Here is a 9,950-nt window from a genome sequence, read left to right on the forward strand (position 1 = left end):
CTAAAAATGACTATCTATATAATGCATAAGAATAATGACCAGAATGAATTCTCGACTCCATTTGAAATCTCTCAGCCAATGAAACTTTATTTTGTTTCATTTCTCTTCACCTTTTTAGTCCAGAAGGCTTTCTCAATCCCATAATGCAGGGTCCAGGCTCATACCCAGTAGTCATGTTCCATGTTGCCAAGGAGATTTACATCCCTGGGAGTTGGGTCCCATATATGGGGAAGAGCAGTGAATACACCTGCAAACTTGGCTTGGAGAGAGAGGCCACATCTGAGAAACAAAAGGGGTTCTCTGGGTGTGACTCTTAGGCACAATTATAACTAAGCTTAGCCTCTCCTTTGCAGTATCAAGCTTCATAAGGCAAGCCCCACAATTGAGGGCTTGGCCTTCTAAATTGATACTCCCGATGCTTGTGAGACTATCAAGAATTCCCCAGGTGAGTAAGGTTAATATTTCCACATTTTCCCCAGTCCCTCAAAGGGGCTTTACAACTACTTTTTTATTCTCTGCCCAAATTACTCTGGGATGTATCAGGGTTTCCTACTAGCCTGTACAAACTAACCAGATATCACTCCCTATTCAAGGTTTCATGTAACTATGGTGTTTAGTTAAACTTACCCTACAAGTTAAATTATATAGTGTGCTACAGAAAATATAGATTTTGTGCCAAATAAATATCTGTTCCTTTAGTCTCACACAGAAGTTGAAGTTTTAAAACAGTCAATATCATCTGTTAACCTTTAGTCTAATTTATGTTAGTCCTAACCAAGTCCATTTCATTCATATCTCTAATTGAAGTCTGATCTCTTTTTCAGCTTCTTTATCAGTTCTGTATGTGGTAATGCTGGCACTCAAAGCTGCTGAACTCTGGCTCTGAGTCGCAGCTGTCACACAGATACCCAGAGTTCCAGGGACTGACAGGTTATACACAAGAGCTCAGCATCTCAGAATTTAGAAATAACCTGTTACATGTACTCAGGAATACATGTGACTGCTGTAAGAGCTTATGGTCTAGGAAGTTTTATAATAAGCTTTCCCCTGATAACTTATGCTCTCAGATTCAATTCTCAGAGTTTGCACATTGTAGTTAGTCCATATTAGTGAGGCACGATGATATTAGTCTTTTTGTTTCTGGCTTATTTCATTCAACATACTATCCTCAAGGTCCATTCACCTAGTTGCATACCTCACAACCTCATTCCCTCATGTGGCTGCTCCATATTGCATTGCATGTATACACCACAGTTCACCATTCTGTTGTTCAGTCGATGTACCCTTAGGCCATCTCCATCCATTGCAAATTGTGAATAATATTCCATTGTAAATATACCACAGTTTGTTTATCTACTTGTCCATTGATGGACATTTGGGCTGATTCCATAGCTTGGCAATTGTGAATAATGCAACTATAAATATCAGTGTGCAAATGTCTGTTCATTTCCTAGCCTTCTGTTCTTCCAAATATATTCCTAGAAATGGGATTGCTGGATGATATGGCAAGTCTATATTTAGACTTCCAAACAGCCTTCCAGAGTGATTGCAACATTCTACATTCCCGCCAGCAGTGAATATGTGTGCCTCTTTCTCCACATCCTCTCCAGCACTTGTAAGTTTCTGTTTCTTTGATAATGACCTTTCTAGTAGGTGTGACATGATATCTTGCCGTGGTTTTGATATACATTTCCCTAACAGCCAGTGAAGTTGAGCATTTTTTCATGTTTTTCAGCCTCTTGTATTTTCTCTTTGGGAAAGCGTCTGTCCATGCTCTTGCCCATTTTTTAATTGGGTTGTTTTTCATTTTGTTGTCGAGTTGTAAGATCTTTTTATATATTCTGGGTATTAAAATCTTATCTGATATGTGGTTTCCAAATATTGTCTCCCATTGTGTTGGCTGCTTTTTACTTTTCTGACAGCCTTTTCATGCACAGAGTTGTTCAATTTTTGGAGATCCCATTTATTGATTTATTCTTTTATTGCTCATGCTTTGAGTGTAGTGTCTAGGAAACCAACTCCTATCACAAGATCTTTAAAATATTTCCCCACATTTTCTTCTAAAAAAATTCATATTCTTAGCTCTGATGTTTAGGTCTTTGATCCATTTTGAGTTAATTTTTGTATAAGGTGTGAGACAGGGGTCCTCTTTCATTCTTTTGGATATGGATATCCAGTTCTCCAAACACCATTTATTAAAAAGGCTCCTCTGAGCTGGCAGAGAATTAAGGGTATTGGCCTGCCCCACCGCGATGGTTGCTAACATGCCCACAGACATAGGGGACTGGTGGTTTGATGGGTTGAGCCCTCTACCACAGGATTTGCCCTTGGGAAGACTTGCTGCAAAGGAGAGGCTAGGCCTCCCTATAATTGTGCCTAAGAGCCTCCCCCGAATGCCTCTTTGTTGCTCAGATGTGGCCCTCTCTCTCTAGCTAAGCCAACTTGGCAGGTGAAATCACTGCCCTCCCCCCGACGTGGGATCAGACACCCAGGGGAGTGAATCTCCCTGGCAATGTGGAATATGACTCCCGGGGAGGAATGTAGACCTGGCATCGTGGGATGGAGAACATCTTCTTGACCAAAAGGGGGATGTGAATGGAAATTAAATAAACTTCAGTGGCAGAGAGATTCCAAAAGGAGCCGAGAGGACACTCTGGTGGGCACTCTTACGCACAATATAGACAACCCTTTTTAGGTTCTAATGAATTGGGGTAGCTGGTGGTAGATACTTGAAACTATCAAACTACATCCCAGAACCCATGAATCTCGAAGACAATTGTATAAAAATGTAGCTTATCAGAGGTGACAATGGGATTGGGAAAGCCATAAGGACCACACTCCCCTTTGTCTAGTTTATAGATGGATGAGTAGAAACATAGGGGAAGGAAACAAACAAACAAACAGACAGACAAAGGCACCCAGTGTTCTTTTTTACTTTAATTGCTCTTTTTCACTTAATTATTATTCTTGTTATTTTTGTGTGTGTGGTAATGAAGGTGTCAGGGATTGACTTTGGTGATGAATGTACAGCTATGTAATGGTACTGTGAACAATCGAATGTACGCTTTGTTTTGTATGACTGTGTGGTATGTGAATATATCTCAATAAAATAAATATTAAAAAAAAAGATATTGCCATTATACCACTCAAATTCCCTACATGCCTCAAAATATAAGGTCAAAGTTTGGTGGCTCCTCAGAGAGTTAAGTACAGAATTACTATATTACCCGGCAATCCCACTTCTGGGTACATACCCAAAAGAATTGAAAGCACCCCAGAGAAGCTAAGAAGGCTCCTCTGTCCCAGTAGCATTGGCTTGACTACCTTATCAAAGATCAATGTACCATAGATGAGAGGGTCTATTTCTGAACACTCAGTTCAATTCTGTTGTTCAGTATATCTATCTTTATGCCAGTACCATGCTGTTTTGACCACTGTAGCTTGTAGCTTTTGTAATATGCTTCAAAATCAGGTAGTGTGAGACCTCCCACTTCATTCATCTTTCCCAAGATATTTTTGGCTATTTGGGGCACCCTGCCCTTCCAAATAAGTTAGTGGTTTTTCTGTTTCTGCAAAGGAAGTTGTTGGGATTTTCATTGGTATTGCATTGAATCTATAAATCAATTTAGATAGAATTGACATCTTAACTATATTCAGTCTTCCAATACATGAACACAGTATGTCCCTCCATTAATTTAGGTCCTGTTTGCTTTCTTTTAGCAATTTTTGTTTGTAGTTTTCTGTGTATAGCTCTTTTGTGGCCTTGGCTAAATTTATTTCTAAATATTTGATTCTTTTGGTTGCTACTATAAGTGGGTTTTTTTCTTGGTTTTCTCCTTATATTGCTCATTACTAGAGTATAGAAACACTACTGATTTTTTTGCATTGATCTTACACCCTGCCACTTTGCTATATTCATGTATTATCTCTAATAGCTTTGCTGTAGGTTTTCTGGGATTTTCTATGTATAGTATCATGTCATCTGCAAACAGTGAAAGTTTTACTTTTTCCCTTTCCTATTTGTATGTCTTTTATTTCTTTTCTCGCCTAATTGCTCTAGTTAGAACTTCCAGCACAATGTTAAATAACAGTGGTGACAATGGGAATCTTTGTCTTGTTCTTGATCTTAGAGAGAAAGCTTTCAGTCTTTCCCCATTGAGTATGATGTTAGCTATGGGTGTTTCATATTATTGCCTTTATCATATTGAGAAGGGCCCCTACTATTCTGATCCTTTTGAGTGTTTTCATCAAGAGGGGATGTTGAATTTTGTCAAATGCCTTTTCTGTACCAATCCAGATAATCACGTGGTTTTTCTGCTTTGATTCATTGATGTGGTGCATTACATTAATTGGTTTTCTTGTGCTGAACCAGCCTTGCATACCTGGAATAAATCTGACTTACTCATGGTGTACAATTCTTTTAATGTGTGCTGGATTCCATTTATGAGTATTTTGTTGAGGATTTTTGCATCTTTATTCATTTAAAAGATTGGTCTGTAATTTTCTTTTCTTGTAGTATCTTTGTCTGGCTTTGGTATTAGGGTGATGTTGGCTTCATAGAATCAATTAGGTAACTTTCCCTCCACTTCAGTTTTTTGGAAGAGTTTGAGCAGGATTGGTACTAACTCATTCTTGAATGCTTAGTATAATTCGCGTGCAACAATCTGGTCCTGGACATTTCTTTTGGGGGAGCTTTTTGATGACTGACTCAATCTCTTTACTTGTGATTGGTTTGTTGAGTTTGTCTGTTTCTTCTCAGGTCAATGTTGGTTGTTCATGTTTTTCTGTGAAGTTGTCCATTTTGTCTAAGTTGTGTAGTTTATTTTCATATGGTTGTTCATAGTATCCTCTCATTATCTCCTTTATTTCTGTGGGGATAGTGGTTTTGTTCCTTTCCTATTTCTGATTTTATTTATTTGCATCTTCTCTCTTGCTCTATTTTTGTTGTTGTTGTTGCTAAAACCACCTTCTGATTTTGTTGAATCTCTCTATTGTTCACCTGTTCTCCCTTTCATTTATTTCTGCTCTAATCTGTTATTTCTTTCCTTCAGTTTGCCTTGGGGTTAGTTTGCTGTTCTTTCTCTAGTTCCTTCAGTTGAACAGTTAATTCCTCAATTTTTGCTCTTTCTTCTTTTTAATATAGGCATTTATAGCAATAAATTTCCCTCTTAGCACTGCCTTTGCTGCATCCCATAAGTTTTGATATGTTGTGTTTTCATTTTCAATTGCCTCAAGATATTTACTAATTTCGCTTGTAATTTCTCCCTTGACCAATTAGCTGTTTAAGAGTGTGCTGTTTAGCCTCCATATATTTGTAAATTTTCCAGCCTTCTGCCTCTTATTGATATCCAACTTAATTCCATTATGATTCAAAAAAGAGTTTTGTATAATATCAATCTTTTTTAATTTATCAAGACTTGCTTTGTTACCAAACATGTGTTCTATCCTAGAAAATGGCCCATGAGCACTTAAGAAAATTGTCTGTCCTGCTGTTGTGAGCTGCAGTGTTCTATAAATGTCTGCTGTGCTGGTTTGGATGTATTCTGTCCCCCAAAATGCCATTATCTTTTATGCAATCTTGTGTGGGCAGATGTATTAGTGTTGATTAGATCTTAATTCTTTGATTGAGTGTTTCTATGGAGATGTGACCCACCCAACTGTGGGTGATAACTCTGAATAGATAATTTCCATGGAGGCATGGCCCTGCCCATTCAGCGTGGGCCTTGATTAGTTCCCTGGAGCACTATAAAAGCTTAGAAAGAAGGAGCTCATAGCTAGTTGCAGCTGACAGACACATTTTGAAGACAGTTATTGGAAGCTGACACTGACATTTTGGAGAACACCATTTTGAAATGCAACCTGGGAACAAGCAGACATGCCATTCCCAGCTAACAGAGGTTTTCCAGATGTCAATGGCCTTTCTCCAGTAAAGGTATCCTTTCTTGATGCCTTACCTTGGACACTTTATGGCCTTGAGACTGTAACTTTATAAAAGCCAATCCATTTCTGGTATTTTGCGAAAGGGCAGCATTAGCTAACCAGAATGTCTGTTCAGTCTAGTTCATTTATGTTACTATCATCTCTGTTTCCTTATTGATACTGTGTCTAGATATTCAGTCCATTGATGAGAGTGGTGTATTGAAGTATCCAACTATATTATTATAAAGGTGTCTACTTCTCCCTTCAGTGTTGTCAATGTGTGCCTCATGTATTTAGATGCTCTGGCTCAGTGCATAAACATTTGTGATTGTTATGTCTTCTTGAAGAATTGTCCCTTTTATTAAAATATAGTATCCTTCTTTGTCTCTTTTAATTGATTTACATTTGAAGTCTAAATTTTCTGATATTAGTACAGCTACCCCCGCTCTTTTCTGGTTATTGTTCACATGGAATATCTTTTTCCAACCCTTTACTTTCAAACTACTTCTGTTTAAAGTGAGTCTCTTGTAGACATCATATAGATGGGTCCTGTTTTTTATTCCATTCTACCAGTCTGTGTCTTTTTATTGGGAGTTTAATCCATTTACATTTAGTGTTATTACTGTAAGGGCAGAACTTTCCTCTACCATTTTGTCTTTTGGATTTTATGCCATATCTTTTTTTTTTTTCTCCCTGTCCTTTTACCATTCCTGATAGTCTTCATTTCTACACTCTTCTCCAAACCTCTCTCCTTTGTCTTTTCCCATCAGCCTGTACCATCACTTTAGTATTTCTTGTAGAGCAGGCCTCTTGTTCACAAATTCCCTCAGTGTCTGTCTGAAAATATTTTAAACTCCACCTCATTTTTGAAGGACATTTTGTCAGATACAGAATTCTTGGTTGCCAGTTTTTCTCATTCAGTATCTGAAATATATCATACCACTGCCTTCTCACCTCCATGGTTTCTGCTGAGAAATCTGTATAAAGTCTTATTGAGCTTCCCTTGAATGTGATGGATTGCTTTTCTCTTGCTGCTTTCAAAAATCTCTGTTTGTCTTTGACATTGGACAATCTGATTAGTAAGTGTCTTGGAGTAGGTCTATTCAAGTCTATCCTCTTTGGGGTATGCTACATTTCTTGGATCTGTAATTTTATGTCTTTTATAAGAGATGGGAAATTTTCAGTGATTAATTCCTCCATTATTTTTTCTGCCCCTTTCCCTTTTTTTCTCCTTCTGGGACACTCATGACATGTATATTCATGTGCTTCCAGTTGTCATTCAGTTCCCGGAGTCCTTGCTCATATTTTTCCATTCTTTTCCCTATCTGTTCCTATATGTTTAGGATTTCAGATGTCCTGTCCTATTGTTCACTAATCATTTCTTCTGCCTCTTCAAATATTCTATTGTAGGTCTCCATTGTATTTTTCATCTCTTCTATTGTGCCATCACAATCCATATGTTCTACCATTTGTTTTTTCAAACTTTCTATTTCTTCCTAATGTTCACCTGATGTCTTCTTTACATCCTTCATCTCTTTTGCCATATCTTCTCTCAACTCATTGATTTGATTTTTGAATTGATTTAGCATGTTTGTTTGAATACCTTTAATTAGTTGTTTTAACTCCTGTATCTCATTTGAAGTATTAGTTTGTTCCTTTGATTGGGCCATATCTTCATTTTTCCTAGTGTGACTTGTAATTTTTTGTTGATGTCTAGACATCTGGTTTCCATGATTAGTTTATTCTGGAGTTCATCTTCACTCTTTTACCTAAGGTTTTCTTGTTGATTAGTTTTGTTCTCTATATGTTCTTTGGCATTCAGTTCAACTAATCTAGACCTCTAATATAGCTTCTGTTTCACTGTTTCAGCTTTTTTTATTCTGGTTCTTGGCCTTCTTATATGTCTCTCTCATTGGCCAGTTATCAGATTAGCTCTGCCCTCCAGTCTTCCCCAAAAACCAGGTGCACAGAGTAACCTGCCTTGGGGGTGTAGCCACTGGGCACCACAGCAAAGCCCCTCTGTGTGGGTAAAACAAGTCCGCTGGCTCCCAGTGGTTCTCCATTTTTTGCCAGCCAGCAAGCCCTGGATTTGTTTTAGAGCACTGCTTTAACCATTGATTTGTCTGTATTTCTCAACTCAAACAGGGCCAGGTTTCCATGTAGGGCCTGTGAAAAGGTCTGGAGAGGTTCTCAGAAGTCTTCAAATTCCCTTGTGCTTTCCATTCTACCCAGCAGATGACAATGTTTGGTGACTTAATTGTCCTCAGAAGGTGTTTACCTTCTGGATCCAAGACTGAGTCTGACCAGGTGGAGCTGAATTATCTCCTGGATTCCAGGCTGCCTCTGCCTGGGCAGGGCTAAATTACCTCTTGTAGCCCCACTTGCATCAGATCAGGCATGACTGAACTGCCTCTTGGAGCCCAGGCTGGGTCTGACCGAGCAGGGCTGAATTACCTCCTGGAGCCCTGCTGACTCTGGCTGGGTCAGGCTGAATTACCTCTTGGAGCCTGGCTGAGTTTGGTTGGCCAGGGCTGACTTACCTCCTGGCATCCCCATCTGAGTAGGAGGGGCTGAAGCTTCAGGGTTCCTGTCCCATCACTTTGCTGGGAAAAGTCTGACTCAATGTGGGGCTATGTCCCCCAATCTCCCTGCAGCAGAGGACTTCCCCAGCTGCCACAGTTTTCAGCCATCCCCCAGGCAAGGATCAGGCCACCAATTATTAGGTCCCTCAAGGGTGGGGGAAAGGTTTTCAGACGCAGGGCTGGAAATAGTCTCTGCCCACTTTTTCTCTGACTCTTTGTCCCTCACACATCTGGGCCTTGAAATGTCCTCTCTTATCACCCTGATCTCCAAATGATGGGGATCTGTCTCACTGCGGTGAGCAATTTTATAGTCTATATTCCCAGTGGGAGGTTAGAACAATCCCAACTGCTGGTTCTGTGTTCCTTCTGTGCTGCTTGAGACTGAGTGATGGGGAGGGGAGAGGACCCGCCAGCTCGGAATGGAGTTCTCCTACCTGATATCTCTCTTCTTAAATTCAGCATCTGTAGGGTCCATCTCCCACTCATACTCTCCTCCAGAGTTCTGAACAAGTCAGGGTTATCCCACTTTTTTGCTGAATGACTGGGGAAAGTTTTCAGTAGCTGTTTCTGTCACCATATTGATGATGTCACCTAGGTACAAGCTTAATTACAAGTAATTATGAGTATTATTATCCCTAATTACAGAAAAGGAAACAGAAAAAGAGAGAGATGAAATTGTTTGTCAAAGACGAAACAATTACTAATGAGCAGTACCAAAATTTAACTGAAGGTTTTCTTGAGGCCAATAACGCTATGCTAAGCTATTAGATAGGGATTTGATGATAATAAGGAAAGATAAACTCAATCCAAATAAGAAGCAAACATTTCATCATATGTTGGCTACAAAAGCAACAATGCAAGGAGTAGTTAGTCCCAAATATTTCATGGAGCATACTTATACTACAAGGTATTTGTTGTTTATCTAAAATTCAAATTATACTAAAAAATTGTTCATTATTTTTCTGAAAGTAAGATTTAACTTGCCCTCTATTTTTACTATTTACTTTTTTTTTGGTTTACTAAATCTGGCAACACTGAGTCATTCCTGGGAATAAACACACACACTCGGGAAATCTAGAGAGAAAAAGCGTAGTATTATGGTCCCAATGGTACTTCCCTTCAACAGTCAAAAATTTTTGAAAGTAGTGTAAAACTAGATGGCACAGAACAAGTAGCTTTAAAGTCTTGAGCTTTAGCAGAAGTTGAAGTAGAAAGAGGTTTGAGTGAAAAGAAGTAGAGGGATCTACTTATGGCCAGAAAATTTAGCTTGTAGTAGGCTCAGGAAAAAAGTGAAGAAGGTTCTACCCAAGTGGAAAGGTCCTAGCTTAGAAATGTATCTGAAAGAATACAGTATTTTTTTTGTCAGTATCTCCTTAGTATGTTTTTACTTTTTTCAGGGTCCTCAATATCAAGAGAGAGGTGCTAGCATGGCTCAGTGTATATTTGATA

The sequence above is a fragment of the Choloepus didactylus genome, chromosome 12 (genome assembly GCF_015220235.1).
Source record: "Choloepus didactylus isolate mChoDid1 chromosome 12, mChoDid1.pri, whole genome shotgun sequence".
Classification (NCBI taxonomy): domain Eukaryota; kingdom Metazoa; phylum Chordata; class Mammalia; order Pilosa; family Megalonychidae; genus Choloepus; species Choloepus didactylus.